At 45.4% G+C, this 27,100-nt stretch overlaps 10 non-coding genes across 10 annotated transcripts; 5 read left to right on the top strand and 5 right to left on the bottom strand.

Annotated features, from left to right (window-relative positions):
* Positions 1-4,976: 4,976 nt before the first annotated feature.
* Positions 4,977-5,049, bottom strand: trnam-cau (transfer RNA methionine (anticodon CAU)). Its single transcript has one exon. It is a non-coding gene; the product is annotated as a tRNA-Met (tRNA).
* A 2,051-nt stretch (positions 5,050-7,100) lies between these two features.
* On the bottom strand, positions 7,101-7,172 carry trnah-gug (transfer RNA histidin (anticodon GUG)). The gene has a single exon. It is a non-coding gene; the product is annotated as a tRNA-His (tRNA).
* Positions 7,173-7,373: 201 nt separating this feature from the next.
* trnae-uuc (transfer RNA glutamic acid (anticodon UUC)) lies at positions 7,374-7,445 on the top strand. Its single transcript has one exon. It is a non-coding gene; the product is annotated as a tRNA-Glu (tRNA).
* Positions 7,446-7,896: 451 nt separating this feature from the next.
* Positions 7,897-7,969, top strand: trnav-cac (transfer RNA valine (anticodon CAC)). Its single transcript has one exon. It is a non-coding gene; the product is annotated as a tRNA-Val (tRNA).
* A 634-nt stretch (positions 7,970-8,603) lies between these two features.
* trnad-guc (transfer RNA aspartic acid (anticodon GUC)) lies at positions 8,604-8,675 on the bottom strand. Its single transcript has one exon. It is a non-coding gene; the product is annotated as a tRNA-Asp (tRNA).
* A 1,197-nt stretch (positions 8,676-9,872) lies between these two features.
* On the top strand, positions 9,873-9,945 carry trnav-aac (transfer RNA valine (anticodon AAC)). Its single transcript has one exon. It is a non-coding gene; the product is annotated as a tRNA-Val (tRNA).
* A 574-nt stretch (positions 9,946-10,519) lies between these two features.
* Positions 10,520-10,591, bottom strand: trnah-gug (transfer RNA histidin (anticodon GUG)). Its single transcript has one exon. It is a non-coding gene; the product is annotated as a tRNA-His (tRNA).
* Positions 10,592-10,792: 201 nt separating this feature from the next.
* Positions 10,793-10,864, top strand: trnae-uuc (transfer RNA glutamic acid (anticodon UUC)). Its single transcript has one exon. It is a non-coding gene; the product is annotated as a tRNA-Glu (tRNA).
* A 451-nt stretch (positions 10,865-11,315) lies between these two features.
* On the top strand, positions 11,316-11,388 carry trnav-cac (transfer RNA valine (anticodon CAC)). Its single transcript has one exon. It is a non-coding gene; the product is annotated as a tRNA-Val (tRNA).
* A 634-nt stretch (positions 11,389-12,022) lies between these two features.
* Positions 12,023-12,094, bottom strand: trnad-guc (transfer RNA aspartic acid (anticodon GUC)). The gene has a single exon. It is a non-coding gene; the product is annotated as a tRNA-Asp (tRNA).
* Positions 12,095-27,100: the final 15,006 nt, after the last annotated feature.

Genomic DNA, 27,100 nt, shown 5'->3' with positions numbered 1-27,100 from the left:
ACAGACAAGAGTGTTGCGGGAGAAGAGAAAAGTGTTTGAAGATTTAAGAGTGTCTTAGGTGGAGCCAAAATCAAGTGTCACAAATGCAAGTGGCAGGATTTCCAATGTTTCATATGGTAAAAATAAGCAGAAGTTATCTGCCGGTCATGGCACAGTCTGCCATGCTTTTGTCAGATACTGTAAAGTGGTGTCGAACTGGAGCCTCACCATTTGCATATTTGAGCAATCCCGCACTGAGCGTAAAAAGATGAGTCAAAGTAACGTCTAATCGGATTCGTTTCCTTAGAGCTGGTTCAGAGTTTGCTCAAGAGTTTACACAGTGGGCATTGATTCGTCGAATATACGTATATTCACGGCGAAAATACGGCTATACGTATATATACGTCGCCTCGACGTATAATCAACGTCGAATTGCAACCGTAAAATCGACGACATTAATAAACGCATATATAACGTCGAAAACACATCTAACACAGTGCCTGAGGCTTTTTACTGTACGTATCGTGTGTGCCGCAACTAGGAGTATACGGCTCTCTGCACAGTGTACGAAGTAAATTATTTTCGCAGTAATTAATTTACACGTGTATAATAAATATAGTAAATATAATAAATTAATTACTGCGAAAATAATTTTCTTCGTAAATCCTGCAATCCAGATGATTGGGGCATTGGTGCATGGCTACAGTCTGTGCTAGGAACATGGAGAGGGTCTCTGGTTCAATACATATTTGTGGGTCTGGTATTATTCGTTATGATCATATCGTTAATATCCTGTTTGAAAAACATGTGGACTAAAGCTGCTGCTTCTGTGCTAATTGTACGCCCTGAAGGGATCATGAAGGTCAAAAAATGATTTCATGGGAAAGGTTCTCTTATCTAGTGGCAGAACCTGATGGGTAGAACAATATAGTTTTAAGGGGGCTTACCCTTGGGAGTGATTCCCCTAGATGCAAATGATTATTGTGGTTTGTTTGTTCATAATAAGATGTTTTGCAGGAACGGAACAAAGAGAAATTTTACAACTTCAGCTAGAATTGTTCTGCAAAACGTCACAGCTGAGGCAGGGGAACAATGTGTAGATTTTTCTAAGAGTTATTACCCAGTTGTTGACCAATCTGTTGACCAAAGTTGACCAAAAAAGCCTAAGATTATGCTGGGCTCCAGCCCACAGGGATTTACCTGTGCTGTAAGAACTAATGAGTGAATAAGGAGACTGGATTCTGGTGAAAGACTTCAGGAAAAAGAAATGGTGTTCACTCAGGTGGAGGGGGCTGTACCAGGTGCTGCTGACCACTGCCACTGCTGTGAAGGTCACAGAAATGGTGCCCTGGATTCATGCTTCCCACTGTAAAAAGGTCACAAACGAACTGAGCAAAGCGCAGGAGTGATGTCTCCACAAGGACAGATGGGGATAACCTGCTTGGGACTGATGTGCACAGCCTTTTTCCTTTTTATGTAGAAGCCTGTCACCACCCCAAAAGAGGAAGAATCTAAACACGAAGCCTCTTTGTATACAAACTGGCTGAATGAAACTGATAATGAGGGGGACATGAGTAATTTGTGGTATAAATTTATAAATCATACTGTAAAGTTAAAGAAATTTAATGCATCTTGTTATATATGTGCTTTAATGCCTCATTCTACAGCCTCACCCATGCGACTTTTTATGAAATGTACTCTTTTATTAATATCACGTTAGAAGGCTTAGACGCTATCAAACAAGAATTAAGGGGAGTTAGATTAATGGCACTTCAGAACAGGTTCGTGCTGGACCTTCAAAATGCAGCATCTGGAGGAGTCTATGCTTTAGTAGGAGACTCCTGTTGTACATATATTCCAGCTAATGACGATGATTATGGAAATCTTACGCTCGCTATTCAGCATTTGAAAGAACTAAAAGACAAGGTGAATAAAGAGAGAGGCATAAAAGATACACCGGCTTTTCTCTCCTGGTTAGAATCACAGTTTGGGCCAGGGGGAATGTTTTTCTTTTAAGTTACTAACACCGATTATAGGGGCTGTGATACTTGTCTTCCTGTTTTTATGTTGCTGTATGACATGTATTATTCCAATGCTTCGAAATATGGAAATATGGTACCTAGGGGGATAAACTGTTCATCCTTCCAGTCTGGAGAATTGGCAGCTGTCTGACGTCAGTAAGTGATCCTTAAAAAATTAATAGTTCCATGACAGTGTGCATCACCAGAAAATCAATTTCAATGCATTAAAACTCTTGTTATCCTTCTGATCATTGAAGTGTCATTGCCCCAGCACTGTATACTCTTACTTTTGACGCCTGTCTGAAGTTGGATCCATTTCTAAGAATGGTGACTCACATATCCTCATGCTCAACTTTGGCTCAACCACACAAACTATGAAGTTAATCATCTGCTTTTGCTCCAAGATTTATGTTACTAGGCTCTCTCCTGGGGATCCTCGTGTTCAAACATTGCCCTTATTGTGGATGATCCATGACAGAATTCAGGGAATTCAGAATTCTGATACCTCAGCTCAGATTCTGACTGGGCAGACTGTCATTGCCTGGTGTGAATGTGTGCATATCTGTTTTTGTGCATGTTCTGTGGCCTGTTGTACAGTACATCACAAATGAAAGGGAAATGGAAAACTAAAATAAGACTCAAGTGTTTTATCTTTCATTAACAGTGTTTCATTAGTATCTGTGCTAGATCCTGTCATCCACTGCTTACCACGACAGGCTCTAACTCAGGATAGCAGCTAATACATTTAACAATCTCACTGCACAATGTTGTATATTCAAGGGCTGATCTTCTGTACTTTTTCTTTCACTTTTCATTTCCTAGAAACTCAGTCCTGCCAGGAATAATCTGAGAACAAAATCAATCTGAGTGAAAATCTAAGCAGAGGAAGATTGTTTTACAGAGTCAACAAGGTCTAATTCAAGGTCATCAGCACTAACAACATTCTCTCTGGAGACAGGCGATAAGAAAATTGAAAGTGTGTATTGTTACACAACAGCAGAGACTATGAGTTATGCTATCATGAGAGTGGTGATGGATTTTTTTCATTGCTTAGTTTTGCAGGTTCTGTACATTTGAACATTCAAAGTGACTAAAGTAAAGGAGTTTTCCCTTTTTACCACATAATTCCCAAAGATCAACACTAATAGAAAGCCTAATTCCAGCCAAGATTCAATTACTGTCTCTCAGGCATCCCAGCAGTGGATTTCATGACTTCAGACAGCCATCTTTATCAGTGGAGAACTCAATGCTCTGAGGTTTACTGGCAGAGTCTCACACTGGGTAATATGTTGGTAAATAATGTCCTATGGAATTCTACTATTGATAAATTCTACTATGGAACTGCGATGTGTCCTGAAAAAATCTTCTATGATAGTGGTACAGTCCATCACACCCCACCTACAGCCTTTAAAAGAGAAAAAAATATTCTGATATTATGGTGGAAAAAGAGCCCTGCAATCTTTGTAGAAGGACAAAAGACAGAAAGAACGGGCAGTGTAACCATGGCGAAGAGAAGGGAAATATTGGAGAGAGCTTTTTTCATACACTTTTTATCATTGTTTTTCCAGCCCAACAATGATCAACAAATATGGGCAGGCGTCCTGTGCCAAATCCAATCTACCTTTCTTCCAAGCATACAGGAATGTCAGTGAATTAAATATTGACATATGAAAATACCCAAAAATATGCAATCACACATATGCAGTTTGAGCAAACATAAGACAATACCCAAGTACCACAAACTACCAGGCATCATTAGCAGTTCAGGTGGGGAGCTGTGTCAGCATGCGTAGGCTGCAAAGGAACAAGTAATAGGTCTATTCCATGCTTAAAAGAGAAGAAAGAAAACACAACATTTCAGCCGTGGAGCCCTCACACCTGAAGAAGGCTCCACGGCCGAAACGTTGTGTTTTCTTTCTTCTCTTTTCATCTAGTGTCATTAGCCAGTTCCTGTCAAAATAAAATAGAAATGGATCACATTCTAGAGAGAGTTTGAAATACCAAGGTACAATTTAAACCATATTTCTTCCACTACAACCACAATATTTTGGAGAGATCGCTGAGCCTAACTGTTCTGGCATGCCCGTTAGCCTCCGTCCTGCTTCAGCAATGAATGCAACGGGGCACATTCTGAGGGAGATGCGGTCAATCAGGTTGCAGGAAAACCACGCTATGCTTTTTTTTGAGATCCTGAAAAGGACAGAGGGGCCATGTATATGTGTGCAGCTGGATATGTAATTGCAGGTGGCGTAGCAAATTCTGCTGAAGCCCCACTGCCTGGTGTGGACGGTAGCTGTGCATGTTGCAGCAGAATTGTGCATGTGAGATCAAGGGGGCATGTCATGTGTTTGAGCACTTCACTCCCTTCCGGAAGCACGTGATTCCCTGAGTCCAAAAAATTTGTAAGTTCTTTGGATGACCTGTGGACCGATCTTTCACGATGAAGAATTCCTTAAGAAGAATAGATCTCGGCCCACCATCCCAATGCCTCCATCTCAAAACAGCAACCTCCCACTGCCCTTAGTCTGCAAGGCAGTCCTTTCAAGTGCGATGATGACGCCGGGACCTTCGTTGCCTATTGTACGAGCTGAACTTTTGTGCTCATCAATTCAACGCTCTTTCCATCAACTCATCTTCTCTTTTGACGCTTCGTGTTTTGTGCTCCTTTGACTATCGGCATATCGGGTGACTGCAAACACTGAAGTTCTTGCTTACGGAGTGTGGAATAGTGTTTTCAAGTGATCGCTGTTCTGTCATGTTGACGCCGAGTGAATCTTTCTTTGGCAACATGGGCAGGCTGACAGCAGCGCGAGCGAAAGTAATGGCAAATTTCTTGACTTATTTCTGAATGTGAATGTTCTTTAGAAAAGGGATGCGGCGTTGCTTCTCCCCCGTGTAAAGGTCACGCATTCCAGACGTGGTTATGAGCGAACAGTTGCCGCAAGTGTTTGAAAAGAGCAAGAGAGGAAGCAGCCCTGCCCCGTGTGAGGATCAAACTCAGGACCTTCAGATGATGAGACTGACGCGCTACCAACCACGCCAACGAGGCCAGCTGCAGTACACAGCCAGAAAGTTTGCCTCATGGATTTCAGTCGCCCGTTCCCTAATCTTTAGACGCCCTCTGCTGGATGTTGCATTTGCCTTTTGAGCTCACCGATACTTTTTTGGTCTGTTTCTGTTGCGAGTCTGTTTTTCAGATCTCACCTAGCACAAGTCTCTCTGGCTGAAGTGGCCTCTCTGCTTTAGCATCGTGCCCTCACTCAGCCATTAAAAACGTCACTCGGACTTCTGACATGCTGACATGAAATGTCAAGAGAGAGTGGCGGAGACGCTTAAGGCAGAGAGAAGATGAAGAGGGGGCGTGGCTGCGAAATGATTGACAGCTGCATGACGCTCTCCATGCAAGGCGTGACCACAGGCTAAAGGACACCTTTCGGCACATCAAGCTCTAAGCACACACCTGGAGGACGTGGGAAATGATCCCGCTACCTCTCGCATGCAAAGCGAGCGCTGTACCATGCAAGCTAACCCCCCTCCCTGGGGCTCATGCCTCGGTGTCGCCTAGTGCCGCTTGTTCCCCTCTTACCGGGTGCAGTTCACTGCCCTTCGTCTGCAAGGCAGTCGTGTAATTGCGGCTTTCTTGACTTATTGATGAAGGTCTGACTGGACGAGCGAATGACGCCTCTCCCCCGTCCTCAAGCTGGCTGACAGAATAAAATGGAAAGTGCTGCCGTGGCTCATTGGTTTAGGGGTATGATTCTCGCTTAGGGTGTGGGAGGTCCTGGGTTCAACTCGTGGATGAGCCCTTGTGTGTTCTTTTTGTCCTCGTCCACAAGACTGGGAACTGATATCCACATCACCTTGCAGCATCTGCTTATGGCAAACGATGGAATGTGACTAATGACTGAACGAGCCTGGTGAATACTCATCACGTGGCACAATGAGAGCGTGCAGTCAGCTGTCCAAGGCAGCAACCTCATTGCTCGTTCAAAAGAACACGTACTGAAAACTCATCACCACTATGTCGTAAATGAGCACCGCGATCGCTTGTTGTCATGCGTCCTTACTTGGGAAATGCAGAAGCAAAAACTGCCCTCTCTCAGCCACCGAAACGTGTGCGGCTCGCCTTGCACTCTCTGCGCCTCGCATATTTATGGAGCTGTCTGCTCTTCTTTCTGTTGAAGTACGCAAGTTACGGGGCGTACTGCAGACTATGATGTGCTCAATGACAGCTTTCAAGATTTGAAAACTATGAGCTTGATGGCTCAAGTCGAACGAATGTGGTTGTTACGCAATTGATGATCAAACGCACGTATTCTAACGATTCGTGAGAGTAAGTTCTAAAGGTCCCTGGCTCGATCCCGGGTTTCGGCATTTTGTTTCATCGCGCCCTTTGTTCCTCTCTCCAGCGCCCTCTGCCTAAAGTGACGCGTCCCTTTCTCAGCCCGAAACGCAAGCGAGAAACCAGCAGCAGTCCCTACAGGTTTCCGTAGTGTAGCGGCTATCACGTTCGCCTAACACGCGAAAGGTCCCCGGTTCGAGACTGGGTGCAAACAGCCTCTTCTTGCACGCTCCTGCACTTCACAGAGGTCTTGAACCACCAGTCATTTGTTCCCAATGTATTTCCGGTGCCTTCATGCACTCTTGTACCAAACGCACGTTTTTTCTGTACCTGGAGCCGATCATTTGCAATTGGGCTATCCCGACAGACCAAGACGAGCTCTGTCGGCTCAAAAGCAGCGCAACACCTGCGAGAACAACAGTGAGCCCAATATCTAACCAAGAATCGACTCCAGAAACAGGGCTTGGCGCATTGTTCCATACTCCGACCACTCTTGGTGTAAACAGGTCCCTCCTGGTCTCTGCTTGAATTGCACTTTCCTGCGTTTGCTTTGGTGTAACTGGCTTCCCCTGCATGGGCGAATGTGAAGAAGATCCTTAGTAAGTCATTGAAGAAACCCGAGAAGAGGTCGGAGTGGTCTCTGTCGTTCATCAACGATCCAGTCAGGCAGTACTCCTCTGTAAAGCGCCGTTCGTTCACATCAATTGGCTTTTTTTTGCCTTCATTCGTGCAAGTAGTAAAAGCAGACGCCCCTATTCTGCCGTGACCCGGATTCGAACCGGGGTTGTTGCGGCCACAACGCAAAGTACTGACCACTATACGATCACGGCGAGTTACCGATACACACGTGGCAGGGCGGAAAAGGCTGTGCTCTCTTCGTGTGACATAATTCGGGAAAGTCCTGACGTTGCATTTCAACTGAGCCCCAGTATACATCGACCCTTCGACACTCTGAGTGACAACTCTCTTGCGTGTTTTCTCATATTTATGTAGTTTGCTTGCATGATGCCCGGAACAGCAGGGTTGTGCACTCCCATATGGTCTAGCGGTTAGGATTCCTGGTTTTCACCCAGGCGGCCCGGGTTCGACTCCCGGTATGGGAACGTGTCAATTTTGCCTCCTGCTTTCCAAAAGATCAGCACTGTGTACGAAGGAGCCGCATTAAAACTACTCAACGTGCAAAACGTGCGAGAAGAGGGGGCGCTTGTTTCCAGCCGAAACTTCTCGCGTGTGAGACGAGCTGACCATCGCTGCAGGAGGTGGGAGGGTCACTCTGGTAGACAGGGCTGACCTTCGGCAATAGGATTTATACTCTCCAAGATGATATTTGCACTTTCTGGAGAGGCGATTTTCTCCACTTCAGTAGCCCGATTTCGTCGATTGCGTGGAGAGGGCTGTAGAATGTGGCGCCGTCTTTCCTGCTCCGTCCATGACAGGCGTGCTGGTCTCTGGAGAGAGAGCACGGTCCATCAGCGCACCCCAATAAAGGCACTGGAAGCAGCTGAATCGCATTGGCGAAGCTCAGCGCTGGGCCGCTGGGCACATCTGACCACAGTTTCCGTAGTGTAGTGGTTATCACGTTCGCCTCACACGCGAAAGATCCCCGGATCGAAACCGGGCGGAAACAGACCAGACTTCTTCTGTCGCCACGCACAAAAGGGGATTGGGGATTCGCCTAGTGCTGTGATCGAACAGACCCACTCACCTCTTAGTGTGGCGGGATCTGCACAGTGCATGTCGCAGCACATCCTGCTTTCACTTCAATGCGCGTCCTGATGTACCCCGGTCTCCCGCGTGACAGGTGGGGACAGGTGACAGGTCCACGTGACAGGTCCTATACTAACGAGGAAGACATCACTCTCTCCGACCCCCGGCATCGTGTCCCGACCCACCGTGCTGGAAGCCGACTCGTGCTGTGATTCCTTTACGGAGCAGAAATGACAACCGAGGAGCCGAGAGATCATTTCAGCATTTCGCGTCTGAACGGAAAACACAAACGACCAACTCGGAATGATTTGCCTTTGACGCTTATCAAAGCGTTCTTTGTGCATCGAACAGACCCACTCACCTCTTAGTGTGGCGGGATCTGCACAGTGCATGTCGCAGCGCTCCCTGCTTTCACTTCAATGTGCTTCCTGATGTCGAGTCGTGTGCCGTGCGGAGGCTCTGAAAGCGAGAGCAATGAAAAGGTGCACGACGCTGTGTTAGAAAACAGAGAAGTGAAAGGCAGTCCTTTCTCTAAGGAGGTAAAAGAAAAGCTACTCCCCGTCGGGGAATCGAACCCCGGTCTCCCGCGTGACAGGCGGGGATACTTGCCACTATACTAACGAGGAAGACATCACACGCTCCGACCCCCGGCATCGTGTCCCGACCCAGCGTGCTGGAAGGCGACGCGTGCTGTGATTCCTTTACGGAGCAGAAATGACAACCGAGGAGCCGAGAGATCATTTCAGCATTTCGCGTCTGAACGGAAAACACAAACGACCAACTCGGAATGACTTGCTTTGGACGCTTTTTAAAGCGTTCTTTGTGCACGATAAACTGCGCCGTCTAGCAGATACAAATGGGTTGTACAACTTTGAAGTAGCAAATGGAAGAGGGCTAAGCCTCCTCTCTTTTAGCCCAGGTTCGATCTGTCTCCCAGAATCACCAGGGCGCACGCACACACACACACCCGTGCCGTTGAAGTACTCTGCTTCATTTCTGAGGGCAACTCAACATTCACTCCTACCCCGAGTGCAGAAAAGACAGCGTCTGCAGCAACAGCAGCTCAGGTCTCTGCACAGGAGCTAAGCTGCCCCCATCTCCTCTGCTCTGCGGCTCCTACGGAGTGGAGTCCTGCCTGGAGCCGTGTTTGCAGGCGGCGGCTCCCCGCACCCTGTCTGTGCGTCGTGTCCAAGAGCTCCTGGGAGGAAGAGAGAGCCCTCCGACTCGGGGGCTTTTCCACGGTCTGTGTGAGGAGGGGCGGGTGTGTCCAGCAGCTTATCGAGCGGAAGCCTGGGGCGGCGGAGAGCTGTGATCGTGCAGACCTTGAGGTGTCACCTCTTTGTCTGCTTTCCCGCCCTCCCTCCGCCCAAGCTCTGCTCCAAAGTAGCCCGGCAACCCCTCACACCTGCACGTGTCACAACCTAAGGTGTGGTCATGAGACACCCATGGGGTGTTGTTCTGTTCTTGCTAATTGTTTCCTGCCCGTCGCAGGCAGAAGGCCATGCGAGGAAGATGCGCTGGACAGAGCTCAGAGAGCGCACCTGGGTGGCTTTCCTTCTGAGTGACGTTCCTGCAACACTCTCCCGCTACTCTTGGTGCGCTCATGCCGCAACACAGGAAGGCTGGAGCAGGTGGCTGTGGGCTCTGTGCACCGCCGAAATAGCTCAGCTGGGAGAGCGTTAGACTGAAGATCTAAAGATCCCGGGTTTTGGTGTTTTGTTTCATCGCGCCCTTTGTTCCTCTCTCCAGCGCCCCCTGCCTAAAGTGACGCGTCCCTTTCTCAGCCCGAAACGCAAGCGAGACACCAGCAGCAGTCCCTGCAGGTTTCTGTGGTGTAGCGGCTATCACGTTCGCCTAACACGCGAAAGGTCCCCGGTTCGAGACCGGGCGGAAACAGCCTCGTTTTGCACGCTCCTGTACTTCACAGAGGTATTGAGCGACCGGTCATTTGTTCCCAATGTATTTCCGGTGCCTTCATGCACTCTTGTACCAAACGCACGTTCCTTCTGTATGCGGAGCCGATCATTTGCAATTGGGCTGTGCCGACAGATCAGGACGAGCTCTGTCGGCTCAAAAGCAGCGCAGGACCTGCAAGAACAACAGAAAGATTAGCATCCAGCGGGGGCTTCTTAGTGAGCCCAAGATCTCATCAAGAATCGGCTCCAGCAACAGGGCTGGGCGCATTGTTCCATTCTCCGACCACTCTCGGTGTAAACAGGTCCCTCCTGGTCTCTGCTTGAATTGCACTTTCCTGCGTTTGCTTTGGTGTAACTGGCTTCCCCTGCATGGGCGAATGTGAAGAAGATCCTTAGTAAGTCATTGAAGAAACCCGAGAAGAGGTCGGAGTGGTCTCTGTCGTTCATCAACGATCCAGTCAGGCAGTACTCCTCTGTAAAGCGCCGTTCGTTCACATCAATTGGCTTTTTTTTGCCTTCATTCGTGCAAGTAGTAAAAGCAGACGCCCCTATTCTGCCGTGACCCGGATTCGAACCGGGGTTGTTGCGGCCACAACGCAAAGTACTGACCACTATACGATCACGGCGAGTTACCGATACACACGTGGCAGGGCGGAAAAGGCTGTGCTCTCTTCGTGTGACATAATTCGGGAAAGTCCTGACGTTGCATTTCAACTGAGCCCCAGTATACATCGACCCTTCGACACTCTGAGTGACAACTCTCTTGCGTGTTTTCTCATATTTATGTAGTTTGCTTGCATGATGCCCGGAACAGCAGGGTTGTGCACTCCCATATGGTCTAGCGGTTAGGATTCCTGGTTTTCACCCAGGTGGCCAGGGTTCGACTCCCGGTATGGGAACGTGTCAATTTTGCCTCCTGCTTTCCAAAAGATCAGCACTGTGTACGAAGGAGCCGCATTAAAACTACTCAACGTGCAAAACGTGCGAGAAGAGGGGGCGCTTGTTTCCAGCCGAAACTTCTCGCGTGTGAGACGAGCTGACCATCGCTGCAGGAGGTGGGAGGGTCACTCTGGTAGACAGGGCTGACCTTCGGCAATAGGATTTATACTCTCCAAGATGATATTTACACTTTCTGGAGAGGCGATTTTCTCCACTTCAGTAGCCCGATTTCGTCGATTGCGTGGAGAGGGCTGTAGAATGTGGCGCCGTCTTTCCTGCTCCGTCCATGACAGGCGTGCTGGTCTCTGGAGAGAGAGCACGGTCCATCAGCGCACCCCAATAAAGGCACTGGAAGCAGCTGAATCGCATTGGCGAAGCTCAGCGCTGGGCCGCTGGGCACATCTGACCACAGTTTCCGTAGTGTAGTGGTTATCACGTTCGCCTCACACGCGAAAGATCCCTGGATCGAAACCGGGCGGAAACAGACCAGACTTCTTCTGTCGCCACGCACAAAAGGGGATTGGGGATTCGCCTAGTGCTGTGATCGAACAGACCCACTCACCTCTTAGTGTGGCGGGATCTGCACAGTGCATGTCGCAGCGCATCCTGCTTTCACTTCAATGCGCGTCCTGATGTACCCCGGTCTCCCGCGTGACAGGTGGGGACAGGTGACAGGTCCACGTGACAGGTCCTATACTAACGAGGAAGACATCACTCTCTCCGACCCCCGGCATCGTGTCCCGACCCACCGTGCTGGAAGCCGACTCGTGCTGTGATTCCTTTACGGAGCAGAAATGACAACCGAGGAGCCGAGAGATCATTTCAGCATTTCGCGTCTGAACGGAAAACACAAACGACCAACTCGGAATGATTTGCCTTTGACGCTTATCAAAGCGTTCTTTGTGCATCGAACAGACCCACTCACCTCTTAGTGTGGCGGGATCTGCACAGTGCATGTCGCAGCGCTCCCTGCTTTCACTTCAATGTGCTTCCTGATGTCGAGTCGTGTGCCGTGCGGAGGCTCTGAAAGCGAGAGCAATGAAAAGGTGCACGACGCTGTGTTAGAAAACAGAGAAGTGAAAGGCAGTCCTTTCTCTAAGGAGGTAAAAGAAAAGCTACTCCCCGTCGGGGAATCGAACCCCGGTCTCCCGCGTGACAGGCGGGGATACTTGCCACTATACTAACGAGGAAGACATCACACGCTCCGACCCCCGGCATCGTGTCCCGACCCAGCGTGCTGGAAGGCGACGCGTGCTGTGATTCCTTTACGGAGCAGAAATGACAACCGAGGAGCCGAGAGATCATTTCAGCATTTCGCGTCTGAACGGAAAACACAAACGACCAACTCGGAATGACTTGCCTTTGACGCTTATATACCTCTTAGTGTGGCGGGATCTGCACAGTGCATGTCGCAGCGCTCCCTGCTTTCACTTCAATGTGCTTCCTGATGTCGAGTCGTGTGCCGTGCGGAGGCTCTGAAAGCGAGAGCAATGAAAAGGTGCACGACAGTGTGAAATAAACATTAATAAACGCATATATAACGTCGAAAACACATCTAACACTAAGAGTATACAGCACTCTGCACAGTGTACGAAGTAAATTATTTTCGCAGTAATTAATTATATTTACTATATTTATTATACACGTGTAAATTAATTACTGCGAAAATAATTTACTTCGTACACTGTGCAGAGTGCCGTATACTCCTAGTGTTAGATGTGTTTTCGACGTTATATATGCATTTATTAATGTCGTCGATTTTACGGTTGCAATTCGACGTTGATTATACGTCGAGGCGACGTATATATACGTATAGCCGTATTTTCGCCGTGAATATACGTATATTCGACGAATCAATGCCCACAGCTTGGCATACAAGGGTTTTGCGGAGGGGTCTTGCCACCTGCCTGAAAAAAAAACAGTAAAATGTTTGAGTGCCTATAGAGTTTCTATTTTTATTTTCTTGAGAAAAGTTGATACCATTTCCTGGAAACCCCGTCCCCCATCAGTGCGCGGTGCCCGGGGAAAAATCTGTAGGGGGGCGTCTGAAATTCTGAGCGGGGGTGATATTTCGGTTGAAACGGAGCTGTACGGTGCAGCTACCCAAATGAAATCTCGCAGCTATGCCATTAATTAGTGCTTTATGATAGAAGATATCGACTAGCAATCTGGTATTTGCGATGAAGTTCAGTTTCACATTTTTCGTCACTCTCACTGGAGAGTATTGCCTGGAGCGAAAAGTACCATAAGCGTTCATTTTTGCAGCTACATGGACGTTCTGAATCGTTAAGAAAAAATGTTGTAAAACCAACAGAAAGCACAGACTGCTATAACTAGTCCTAGTTATATAACGATTTTAAGTATAATGATAAACTACTGCAAGGAATCGGTCCACCTGAGCAAACAGGATCGTAATGTTGACACTCAATAACGACACTGATATGTGCAGTTCCTGGACGGATAGCCCTCCTGCCCATCAAACAGACTGAGTGACTGTTCCTGTCATTTAGTGTTGTCTGACCATTGACAAAGTACAACTATTTTTTTAGGGCGCAAATTAAGTTAGGTAAATCTTTTTGCCCAAAACTGAAGGGGCAACATTCCCCCCTCCCCCCGTGATGCCAGGCCTGTCCCCATCCTATTCCATAATGTCATTATATATAATACCATACAACAGTGACCGATCCTTACTAACTACATGCGTTAAAATTGCACATCAGCTCATAGCAGGGGGCACATAGCCGCGATGTATTATCAATGTTATATTTCAACCATAATATCGACAACATTAATAAACGCATACGTTGAGAAAATATCGAACCCAGCATATTTTCCGGTTATATACCACAATGCATTGCTAGTATTCGTTGGTCACAATTTTGGACACGTTTTTCAAACGTAGAAGTATATCCGCAAATATCTCAGCAATCCTCTTTTGACGAGTAAGTATGAACAATAATAATACTATCTGAATACATACAGATCTTTCTTAATATTATTTTGATTAAAATAGTACGTGAATAAGCAAAAAATGGCACATAAAATAGTGTGAATGGGGAAGATGACACAAAATCGTTTTGCCGTTTCTCTATTCTTATTCTATGTTGTACTTTCAAACTTTGGGTACTCTTTAATTAGGACAGACTTTATTGCTCAACTGCTATGATGCAAGCCAAATTTTATACATTTATTTCAGTTTTGAGCTTAGTAAACCGTTCACTTTTTAGATTATACTAAAGAAGATATTAATCATCATTTATTTGGGAAGTAATATTATATAATTTTCTCCTAGCTGCGGTGCTGAAGTCCCACCCTACATCAACAGAAAAAGAAATAAAGGAGCATGCAATGTGTTACTTGAAGAATGCATATGAAAGACAGGGGGCCAGGAGATCTGGACACTGAAAATAATAGGTTTTTGGTTCTAACTGTTAGGACAATTAGACAGGGTTTGCAAATAGTGGAAAAAAATCATCTTAACTTCCATTGTAATATTTTTTTTTCTTGGAAATATAGAAGTTGTACATTTTAAAATGTATATTTGAATCAAAATGTGGTTTTGAGTTAGTGTGTTAATATAATTAGTTTTGTGTTTGTCATTACTATACTGTATATTGCCATGTTACCAGAATTTGTAGCTGAAGTTTAAGACTAGTTGTGTTTTTTTATGATTATTGCCCATATGTTGATTGTTGATTGATTGTATACAATGTATAATTTGAAATACATATGTTTCAGGTGTGAATGTGTATTTTCAGAATACATTTCTAAATCTAATCATTGGCTTGGTTTACTTGTTTCTACACCTATAAAATCTATCTTTGATGTATAATAGACCTCTACCCATATACGTATAATAGACCTCTAAAGTTATACGTATAATAGACCTCTAACCATATACGTATAATAGACCTCTAAAGTTATACGTATAATAGACCTCTAACCATATACGTATAATAGTCCTCTAAAGTTATCCGTATAATAGACCTCTAAAGTTATCCGGAACTCCAACCATATATGTATAATAGTCCTCTAAATTTATCCGTATAATAGAACTCCAACCATTTATGTATAATGAACGTCTAAACATAGACGTATAATTGACGTATAACTTTAGACGTATATTAGAATTTCATTCTAGACGAATTGTAGACCACATTTAGACGTATAAGGTATGCGTTTAATAGACGTATATTATACGTCTTTTGCCCACTGGGTGGGCTCCAGATGCACATGGAAGCAATCAAGTGTTTCATCCGAGCTGTTTCAAAGACTGCCCAAGAGCTTTCCTTTCACAGAGGCGCAACGATTAATGATGGGGGTGCACCCTTCAATGCGCCTTACGACTCTAGGGAGTGATTGAGACGATTCGTAGCGTGTGCTCATTTCTCTCTATTCCCCGTGTTGCAGTGGTAGGATGACGTAAATTACTGCTTCGACACTCCGTGTTAGATTATAGGAGGAATGCGGCGGCAGCGAGCTCGCTTTTGTCGTGGTCGAGTGGTTAAGGCGATGGACTCGAAATGCGTTGGGGCTTCCCCGCGCAGGTCCGGAACTTGCCGACTCCGGCGTCTGCCGCACGTCGCCTTGTGCCTGCGCGGCAAAGGCAAAGTGCCGCTTCTCCTTTCCCGGTACTATAAAAATGCTAAATCGCTTGGACCCGCTGCCATGGAAAGCAGTTCTTCAGATTACCACACATTCTGCGTTCGCACCTCTGGTGCTCTACTTATGCCTTTGAAAACCTAATGAATAAAGCTGAAAGAACCGACACGATATGTAGGTGCTCGTAAAGCACGCATTAAAGAACTGTTAACAGCAAGGGTTTCAGTGGGTTAACTGAGGAGAAGGCGTGATCGCTAATTGTTGACTTTTTATTTGGTGTTAGAAACACTCTTACTGTGCATGATGTGCAACAAATGTAGCCACAGAAATTGCATCACGCTTTCATGTATGCTATTGCAGACACCAACGTTGCCTAGATAGAAAACCGAAATAGCCGTGGGTTTGCTTGTTGGTCTGAAGGATCTCTCTTCGAATCTCTATCATTTGTCAATGGAAGTAAAAGGCGCTGCAATCTCATACGTTCAGAATCAAACCCGCAGCTGTTGTTCGACTTTATTTCTTGACTAATTACAACTGAGTGTCGCATGAGCAGTTACGTAAACTTGTCTGGTATATTTGAACACAAATGCCGTTCTTCAATTAAAACTAACAGTACATTGTCAGGGACATTCAGTTCTATACAAACAAGAGACAGACGAGAATATTTCTACCTTTCATGTGGACTACGTGTTGACTTACTGATCGGAATAATTGAAAAGTTCGGGTTCATAGCCGATGCAGTGCGTGCTAATTAGAACAACAGCAACGCTGAGCTCTCAGCACCGTACTGAGCCCAGGTGTTTTTCTAAAGCTGTCAGGTGCAGTTCATTTACATGAAGGAAATCTCTTACTGGGTACGATTACAATACAGTAAGTAGCACAGGCTACTTAGGGAGTAGCCTGATGCGTTTAAAAACGACCCGAGCCAGGCAGAAGTCGAACCTACAATCTCCTGATCCGTAGTCAGACGTGTTATCCATTGCACCACTGACCCTGGTGCGACACTGCAAGACTGCAACCCGGTGAGCTCAGCACTGCAACTAGTAAAATACCCCCGGTCCATTCTTTTCCAAAAGTGAGAAACACCTGTTTTCTACATTTTGTCTGTTTTAAAACCATATCTCTTTAAACCAAACCAAGAGTTTGTCTTTTGCTCTGATATTCTGATTCATTTCGATTTCAAAGAAAAAAAAAACTACCTTCCAAAGCATCATAAAGTTGTCCCTTCTTCCAGACTCTACTTCTCTCTTGTAGTAGTACAGCAGACCTTTCCAGGTGAGCAGATCACAGAGTCCGAAATGAGCTTCCTCCATCAAGCAAAGTACCTGAACATGACTCTGTCATCATAAAAGCGCCCCTGTAATAAAGAAATTCAATCTGAAATCAAGAGGGCAGTTGCCTACTGAAATAAAAGAAGTCATCAATTTTAACCTAGCAACACATTAAAGGCTGCATCTATACAAGTACGATTCTAGAAATGCTCACCAGATTACGTTTTAAGAAGGAACTGCGCTTCAGGTTCTGTCGAGATCTTAACTCGGATGGCAGGATTCAGAGTCCGGAGTGCGGACTGATGGCGCACGGAGGGTCCATATACTGTGGATCCCTCAGTGATCTTCCGCGTATTCAAACCGCCAGCGTGTGACTCCCCTGTCCCCGTGACCTCATTGCTCTGCTCTCTCCTCTGTGCAGCCGAGCCCGATTCACGGTAAAGTGAAAAAAAAATATGCCCTCAACGTGAGATTTACTCTGGAGCGAGGATAGATGTTACCTTTTTATCATTGAACAGGATGTATGTGATGTGGCGACTAGGTTCAATTTTGTATCCTCTTTAAAAGATTAAGGACTGGGGTGAGCGTGATTTACCACCCTTTCAGCTAAGAACCCGACGTGCGCACCGTTTAAGCTGCATAGACTCGGTCGTTTAACTCTTCTCCATTAGCAGGGTTAAGGTTAAAGAAAAAAAACATTGCTGACTTCTTTTTTTTTTGCCAGCTGCTAGCGCTGATTAGCAAGGTTTGTATTTCATGTTTTGCAAGTTGCATCCATTTTAAGAAAAACAAGTCGTGTTAAAGACAGGAAATGAATACTTGCATTTAATTAAGTCTAGCCGTAGGCAGTTATCCACTGGGATTCAGACCCAGGGTCTCCTGTTTTCTAGACAGGCGCTTTAACCAACTAAGCCACAGCGCCCCGGGAGTGCTGTCCTTTTGCAGCCACTTGGACACACCACTCAGACACATCTGCATTCGGTGTGTGCTCCGCCTGCTCGCTGAGCAAGTTGCCACCTTTACATACAATAGCAACATCGACACCAAGAGAAAGGATGACAAATGGCTTTAATCTGGAACTTTTCATGTCCAAGGAGCTCAATGTGCTTTCTGTGTACAACAGGGCCACTGAACTCCACGCTGGCCACTGAACCACAGCAGTGGCTTGCTGGCTTGACATCTCCCAAGGAAAATGTTGAAATCGCATGTGGAACAGGAAAATGACCCTCGAGTACGAGGGAAAAAAAAGAAAAAGATCATCTGGAGCGCGCCAACCCAGTTGGGACAGCCCAGTTTTGTTGGCGAGGTGGCCGAGTGGTTAAGGCGATGGCTTGCTAGTCCATTGTGCTTTGCACGCATGGGTTCAAATCCCATCCTTGTTGGTTTCCATTCTGTTTTTGATCCCTATTGCTCAATGCACAGTGAAAGCATTGCATACATGTGTCTGACAATGAGAAATGGGCCCCTGAGACAGACATTTGCCTGTTTCACAAATGATCGTATTTTACTAGAGATTCTGTTTGGGATTCAGATGTGCATTCGGACAGCAATCCCTTTCAAGAAATGATACGTTCTGGATGAGGTCAAAGGTGCATCATTTGGACACTTTGTGGGCTTGAAATACAAAGAAAATCATGTTCTATGGTACAAGATAAATACAAAACTTAAGCTTTTATTATAATTAGATTTGTTTATAAAGCATAAGCAATCATTTATTACATTAATATATGTAAAAATAACATTTTAGCATCATACGTTTAGTATATTTAGTCCCTAATGCTGAAAGAAATGATCATAGAACATGACTTCTAACCTTACCTGCTGTGTTTTTGATCCCTATTGCTCAATGCACAGTGAAAGCATTGCATACATGTGTCTGACAATGAGAAATGGGCCCCTGAGACAGTCATTTGCCTGTTTCACAAATGATCGTATTTTACTAGAGATTCTGTTTGGGATTCAGATGTGCATTCGGACAGCAATCCCTTTCAAGAAATGATACGTTCTGGATGAGGTCAAAGGTGCTGGAACACTGTATTTAGGATGTGTTTGCAGTTATTCTGTGTTTCTAGCTTCAACCCAGTGATATATATATATATATGCTCACTGATTTTTTGGTACATGCCCAGGGCAATAATCATTATGAGGATTTATTTCCATATGTGCTAGAGGTAGTGTTGTGAAATTCTTCAACACACTGGATCGCAGGTTTAAACCTGCACTCTTACTCCTTAAATACCAACAAATGCAGATATGTAGCAATCATATTGTAGCGGACACTCATTTGCCTGTTTCACAAATGATCATATTTTACTAGAGATTCTGTTTGGGATACGGATGTGCATTCTGACAACAATCTCTTTCAAAAAATGATTTTACCTTATCGCAGCTTTGCCCCTCTTGCCTCTTTGGAAAATATCTCCATCTTGTGGTCGTTGTTGGTAATGTTTAGACAATATCTCCATCTTGTGGTCGTTGTTGGTAATGTCTAGACAATATCTCCATCATGTGGTCGTTGTTGGTAATGTCTTCTTATGCCCTTTTTTATTTCAATTCTTTATTAGTTGATTCTAGAATCTCTACAATAGAGCTGAAAATATCAGTTTTGTAGCAGACAATATGACATTAGTTATAGTCCAATTAAGAATTTATTACCCTGTTTGTAACATAACAAATTAAAATTGATTAAAACTAAGTTTGGAACACCATTGAACATAAAAAATGATTTTTAGGAAAACCATGAGGTTCTCTGTGTCCGATGCCTGCAAGGGGAGAAAGCTAGAATCCTTTGCTTTTTCAAAATTTGAAAATAAACATCATATAACAACAGCTTTCATTCCTAGGAGTGAAAAATAACCATTTTTGAAGACATATTAGTTTCTAAAACACTACAATAAAGTTAAAAACATCCGTTTTATATTACTTTTAGTATTTTTAGTGAAATTAGTCATTTATTGCACTATTTTTAATATAATCTCTAATTAAAAGTGAATAGAATTAAGTTTGGAGCAACAAGGAACACAAAAAAAAAGATTTTAAGGAAAAAAATGATGTCTTCTGTGCCAGGTGCCTGCAAGGGGAGAAAGCTAGAATCCTACCCAGGCTCCTGGAGCTCTGTCCTGGCTAAAGGAGGGTGAATCCATCCCCTTCAAAGCTCCATGAAAAAATGATCATTTAAAATTTGAAAAAAAAAACATCATATAACAACAGTTTTCATTCATAGGAGTGAAAAACAACCATTTTTGAAGACCTATTAGTTTCTAAAACACTACAATAAAGTTGAAAACATCCGTTTTATATTACATTAATTTTTGTGAAATTAGTCATTTATTGCACTATTTTTAATAAAATCTCTAATTAAAAGTGATTAAAATTAAGTTTGGAACAACAAGGAACACACAAAAAAAAGATTTTAAGGAAAAAAATATTGTCTTCTGTGCCAGGTGCCTGCAAGGGGAGAAAGCTAGAATCCTACCCAGGCTCCTGGAGCTCTGTCCTGGCTAAAGGAGGGTGAATCCATCCCATTCAAAGCTCCATGAAAAAATGATATTTTTAAATTTGAAAAAAAAAAAACATTATAGAACAACATCTCTTGGTCCACAGAGTGCAAAAATCCAACTTTGAAGAAAATCCATTGACTGATCCCCGAATCCTGAAGTTTCTTCGCATGATATCGGGCTTGCAACCACTTTCTGGAAAATTTTCAGCTCCATTGTAGAGATACTAGAATCAACTAATAGAGAATTAAAATAAAAAAGGGCATAAGAAGACATTACCAACAACGACCACAAGATGGAGATGTTGTCTAGACATTACCAACAACGACCACAAGATGGAGATATTGTCTAGACATTACCAACAACGACCACAAGATGGATATATTTTCCAAAGAGGCAAGAAGGGCAAAGCTGCGATAAGGTAAAATCATTTTTTGAAAGAGATTGTTGTCAGAATGCACATCCGTATCCCAAACAGAATCTCTAGTAAAATATGATCATTTGTGAAACAGGCAAATGAGTGTCCGCTACAATATGATTGCTACATATCTGCATTTGTTGGTATTTAAGGAGTAAGAGTGCAGGGGGTTTAAACCTGCGATCCAGTGTGTTGAAGAATTTCACAACACTACCTCTAGCACATATGGAAATAAATCCTCATAATGATTATTGCCCTGGGCATGTACCAAAAAATCAGTGAGCATATACATATATCGCTGTGTTGAAGCTAGAGACACAGAATAAGTGCAAACACATCCTAAATACAGTGTTCCTGCACCTTGACCTCATCCAGAATGTATCGTTTTTTGAAAGCGATTGCTGTCAGAATGCACAACTGAATCCCAAACAGAATCTCTAGTCAAATATGATCATTTGTGAAACAGGCAAATGAGTCTCTCAGGTGCCCATTGCTCATTTTCAGACACATTTATGCAATACTTTCACCATGCGTTGAGCAATAGGGATTAAAGATACCAGAGGTAAGGTTTAAAAGTGATTCTGAGGTGCAACACATCAGCGAAACAGCTAGGCATCTGAAATGCGGGATTTGAGAGCCCTTCAGGGAACACCGTACCCTAAAGGTACCAGAAGTCCACTAGTATAAGCATTAAGTCACTGTCAGCCCTGCTGCAATGCAATTGCTACATATCTTCATTTCTTTGGCTTTTAAGGAGTAAGAGTGCAGGGGGTCTAAATCTGCGATCCAGTGTGTTGAAGTATTTCACAACACTACCTGTAGCCCGTCTGGAAATAAATCCTCATTCTGATTATTGACCTGGGCATGTACCAATAAATCACTGAGTATATATATATATCACTGTGTTGAAGCTAGAGACCTGTATGTAATAATATGATGCTAAAATGTTATTTTCACATGTAAGAAAACCGGCTCAGGGACGCCAAATATGTAATGTTGCCATAGCAAAATTAAATGTAGGGGGTCTCTGAAGGCACCAGTTCTGTAGGGTTTGGGCATTTACTGAGACAATTATTAATTGTAGCAGTAAATCACAAAGTTGATTCTTTTGATAGCTTTAGAATCCAACCATGTGACATAACTCAAACAACGCGCACACACAGGTACTAATACACGAGGATACATTTATTAATACATAAAATATGCATGTAAACCTAACAGATCTTATCAAGAGGGTTATCAGAATACAAAAGATATATATTCAGTCAGTTACGAAGTGTTACACATATCAAGAGGACATACGTTCAGTATATCATTCATTAAGACCGTTTCGTTAATGAACTTGGTTATAACTTCTACATTAGATACTCAAACAAGTACATAACTCTTAGGAATTAAATTGATATCAACTGGTTGGGATAACAATTGAATTCTCGAGCTGTAATGCATTGAAGTTGAATACTCATCCAATCTTTGGGGATTCAGATCTTCCTGCGTGCACAAAGAAACAGTTGCAGGCTGTTGCTGTCCAATCCGCGCTCTCTGGCTCCGTGCCAGGCTGTGCTGTGCGGCTTGCGACGCTGCGCTGCTGATGCTCACTGTTGGCTTTAACTAGCAAAGTTTGTGCACAGGAGAAAAGATGACTGTGGGTCCCAGCAAGTCAGGAAGAGGACCGGTTCGTTTCTGATGAAGAGCTAGTTCTGAATAGTGATTCAGCTGTCCACAGTTCCGACCTGTTCACAAGGCCTGCTGCTGGTGCTAACCTCGGGTGGATCCTCTGGTTATTCTCTGGCAACCTCCGCTCTAGACTCTTAGAACAAAGGAAAGTTCTGGCACTCGGACACACTGGCCGTTCCGTGGTTGTCCGGGCTGAGTCTCAGGATGGTCAGGAGGCGCGCTGCGAGAATGTCCTGCCCTTGGGAGCCTTCTGCTCCTGGGCCGTCCTGCCCTGGAATTCTCCTTTGAATTCCCTTTAGAATTGTCCACAGAATCCTCTGAATCCTCCCTTCTGAATCTTACTGAATCTCACAGGCTCTCTGTGTTGCCTGTTTTTACCTGGAGGAACTTCAGCTCATTGATTGGCTGAAAGTTCCATGGGCATCAGAGTCCCACGTGGGTTACTCGGCCCTACCAGTCCCTGATTGATTGATCAAGGTGAGATATGAGTCACTTAGTCCTGACACTTAGTAATGCAGTCCAGATGTCCAACTGGCACTCCCTAGACAGATAGGCGCCAATGGATGACCATTGATCATGATAGCCAGGCTTAGCTAAGTGCATCCCCCTTTGGGAGCTGTCCTAGGACCTTAAATCACCCTGCAGAACAGTTTCTCTGTGGCTGCACCACAGAGATGAACAGAGAAATGGGGCCTCATTTGGGAAGGCTCAGAACACTTAATTCTGCCTTATTAATAAGCCTCGCCGCTAAATATCCCCCCTTTTTGAAGGTCATGAGGTCCTGAGGCGTTGTTGCCTTCAAAACAAAACAGAGTTAAGTGATGTCCCTTGCCATTAGAACATTAATCTTAAATGTCCACATTACTCCTCGAGAATTCATACCGGAACCAGCGTTGGATACAAACAGGATGAATAACATCTGGAGTATGTATAAACACGGTAGGAGACATTATCTAAGTCTAGGAATTACACATCAGGAAGTTCACTGTCAATATCTGATACCTCTGTAGTACATATTTGGGGAGAAATCACTTCCTTTCTTTTGACATGCTACCTTTGACTCATTCATGCTACCCAGATTACATTTTGATGCAAGAGTACAGCATTCAGAGTACACTGTCAGTCATGATCCAGCTTCCCAGCAGCAGTGTTACAATAACAACAGTTCCTGTTCCCAGCCCCGCGATAAACCACAACACCTGTGTTGGGTATCTGCTTGGGTGGTTTGGAGGTTTGTTCCATTAAAGCAAACTAACTACCTGTACCTCTTCAGGGCTTACTGTTTCTTGGATTTCTATCCAATTCAATAGTGAGGCACCTGAAGGCATCCATGACCTCAAGTTTGGTCTTATGTTGTCTGGTTCCAGACCGTACAGTGTTAAGTTACCATGCTGTACTATGGCCTCCTCGGGAACTTGCAGGAAAACTGTTTGATTAGGTAGCTGCATTGTGGTAGCTGTATCATGCCTGTCACAAGTCATAGTGTCAGTTAAATGTGGTGTGCTGACCAGCCATTTACTTCCTACCTGCTCTTCATGGGGTTCATTAACCTCCCTCTGCTCGTTAGTAGCTTTACACCCTTCATTGGTGAATCGTTTAGACACAGCCAATGGATAGCTTTGGTAGCCATACCCATCTCAAGATTTGGAACCAAATTCAATCTTGGATTGCCTTCTGGGTGAGCTATGAGCGATGGGGTTAATGTCACATACTCCTCTACTGAGAAGAGTGGAATCAAGTGGGTTGGGAATCGTGCCGTGGTTAGACTAGCTACAGTGGCACTAAGCTCCCTTAATAGGTCTTGTGTCAACATTCTGGCCTGTTGCACACAAGCATAAACCCACTGTATAACACCAACAATCATGTCCACTGGTTGGGGAATAAGGTTTAACCCTGTTGCATAGGAAATTGCCTGTAGGGTTTTCCCTAAGCTTTCCAACTTTTGCTGCTGTCGATACAGTCTGTCACTACCCTCCGGCATCTCTGACCCCTGCCTTCTTGGGGCAGTCAGGGTGAGAGTGCCAGTAGCACACAAACCTACCAGAAAAAAGCAAACGTGCAACAGTGGCGGCAGCAATCAGTCCTCCCAAAAGTCTTTTCGGGTGGCTGATCCCAGTCATCTCCTTCTGAGTGACTGTCGCCTTTCTAAGCTGGCGCAGCGTGTACATGGTGTCTTTCTCAGTATGCCCTGTGGCATCTTGGGCACCAACATCCTGGAAATATGGGGAGATCTGACGCAGCTGCTGATGCTGCTCCTCCTTTTCCAGGGCATCTGCTTTTTCGATTTGTTCATGCCTGTGCTCTAGGAACCCTGCAGGGGGTGGTGCAGTGGTAGAGCATGCCTGACCCTCGGCTGAGTGGTCATCTGGAGCACCTGAGTGATCTGGGATTGTTACCCCATTCTCACTGTTCAGGTCCACCCTGCACACTTCCTGATTGAGGAATCCCTCTATCGGCATGTTTACAATCGTTCACTGGGCGTGGGTGTAGGACACCTGCTCGCTCCCCCCTTCCCTTGCTAGGGGTTCAGGGAGCTGCCCCAGCACTGGGATAGCTAGTTCACTGTCTTTGAACTTACTATCACTCACCAGGCCCATGTCAGTGCAGGCGGGGATTCTGACACCCCTCTTTGCGATGTCCTGCACTGGTAGGCGAGTGACTTGACCATCCAGCTCCAGTCTGGCTGAACCACTGTTGGTCAGACTCAGACTGACAGACTGAGCTGGTGGCTGTAAGAAAACCGGCTCGGCTTTCATTCCCTGTCCCTTCTGGGGGACTGGGTGTGTTGGCAACCCTGCCGTTGAGGCAGGAACAATCAGGTCAGTCTCACTCACTACCTGGTAGTTGTGAGAAATAATGTTACCTGACTGCAGGTTCCCTGGGTCACAGCAGAGGGAATCGGCATCTGGGATCAGGTGTGTCCACAGCGCAGTAGTCTCAGCGTCCAGCTGGACCTCCTGTCTAACCTGTGAATGTTGCACCAGGGGCACCTGGCGGTGGCCCTGTGACAGCTGCTCAAGCAGATCCTTACTAATAGAGGACCTCTCAGGGCTAAGGGTGAGGGCTACATCACCAACCTGCTCTCCTGCCATCTGGATCCCTTCCACCACTGCAGGGTGGTGTTCCTGACCCCTCTTGGGTGCCAGGGTGCACAGGGAAAGCTCCTTTTCATCGCCAGGTGGGGAGATCTGCTCCTCTTTAGGGATGTAAAAGGTGTGTGCTTTACCTGGTGGATCAGGCGGCTGCTTGGAGCACCGCTCCTGTGGCATGGAGGCTGTTGGGACCTTGGCCGGGACACGACTTCCCTGTATATCCGGGGAACAAGGAAATATTTTTATTTCTTGTCCAGAGGGAACAGAAGGAATCTCCACATAGGCTTCTGTGTTCGGTGGGCACTGTGTGAGCACAGTCTGCCTCTTGGCCCCCCTTTCCTTCTGTACAGAAGGCTTAGGAGCCTTGACCTGTTTCCACACTTTGCCTTTCTGGTGATCCACCAAAGGTTCCTCTCTGAGTCGCATGCCCTTTTCTTTTTCAACCCGTTTGAGCTTGCCGTGTGACATCAAACACCTTTCAACCTCAGTGTCAATCAGTGTCTCACAGTGTAAGACATCTCCCATGGCAGCCTTGAGGTAAAAGCTTCTTGCTTTTCCTCTGTGTTTTACTGCCTGCTCTGTGACTTCAGGGGTGGAGTCAGCACTCACTTGGGAGTGGCTGAATTCATCCAGGCAGGAACCCTTCTGCTCAATCAGATAGACTGAGGGAGGGAGAGGGGGCGGGTCTCCGCCTCCTCCAGTGGAGAGTATCAGCTCATTCACGCTTCCGGCAGCCTTGGGGAGCGGTTGTCCCTGTCCTAATAAAGCTTGTTCAAGCCTGGCCAGGCGGGTGGCTACTGAATCCTTTTGTTCAGCTTTATCTAGCCCTTTCCCTCCCCCGGTGTTCTCATGGCACTTAGGACGCTGGGTGTGGTCCTGTGTGCATGCTTTGGAACGGGGCTTAGCCAGCTCAGGAGCCTGTGCTCCTTCGAGCAGGGGGGAATTAACCCTGCTGGCTCTGACGGCAAACACAGTCACTTTAACAGCTTTTTGCTCAGAGCGACTTTGGACATCATACTCCCAGGCTTTCTGCACGAATCTCTTAATATCAGTCATTTTCATGGTCTGTGCATCTGTATGCATTAAGATCATCTTTCTGACTGACGGGTGGAGATTCGCAATGAATAAACCCTTGAAATGTGTGTTCTCTTCGCAACCCTCATCATTTCGCCCTGCAAAATAAGTTCGTCTAAGTCTCTCGTAATATTCGCGAGGGGACTCTGCTCTCTTGTGCTTAATGTTAAGAGCGGCGGCTATCGCAGCAGTCGGGTCAATAAACGCACTGTATTCTTCGATAAGTGCTTGACAAAGCTGCTCAAAATCATTACAGACTTCTTTCATCTGCCTAGCCATCCACTCATGTACAGCTCTGCTGGTAGTTTTCCTGACCAGAAACACTTTCTCCTGTTCTGTGGCGTTTGGCAGATACTGCAGGGTATACCTGAGGTCCTGAATATAACTCTCGATATTATTCTTTGACACTGCGGGGTCAAATCTCTCTATGTCCTTCGCTAGCTCTCTCAGAGAATGGAGATTTATCCTTCTAGCTTCTCCGCTGACGGAGATATGGAAGAGATCGTGGTCAGACCTGTCGCTGCTAGAGAGAGTGCTTAATAGCGACTCGAATTCAGACCTTTTA

The sequence above is a fragment of the Lepisosteus oculatus genome, unplaced genomic scaffold, assembly GCF_040954835.1.
Source record: "Lepisosteus oculatus isolate fLepOcu1 unplaced genomic scaffold, fLepOcu1.hap2 HAP2_SCAFFOLD_93, whole genome shotgun sequence".
NCBI classification, from domain to species: domain Eukaryota; kingdom Metazoa; phylum Chordata; class Actinopteri; order Semionotiformes; family Lepisosteidae; genus Lepisosteus; species Lepisosteus oculatus.
Note: the sequence above shows the minus strand (reverse complement) of the source record. Positions and strands in the feature narration are given on the sequence as shown.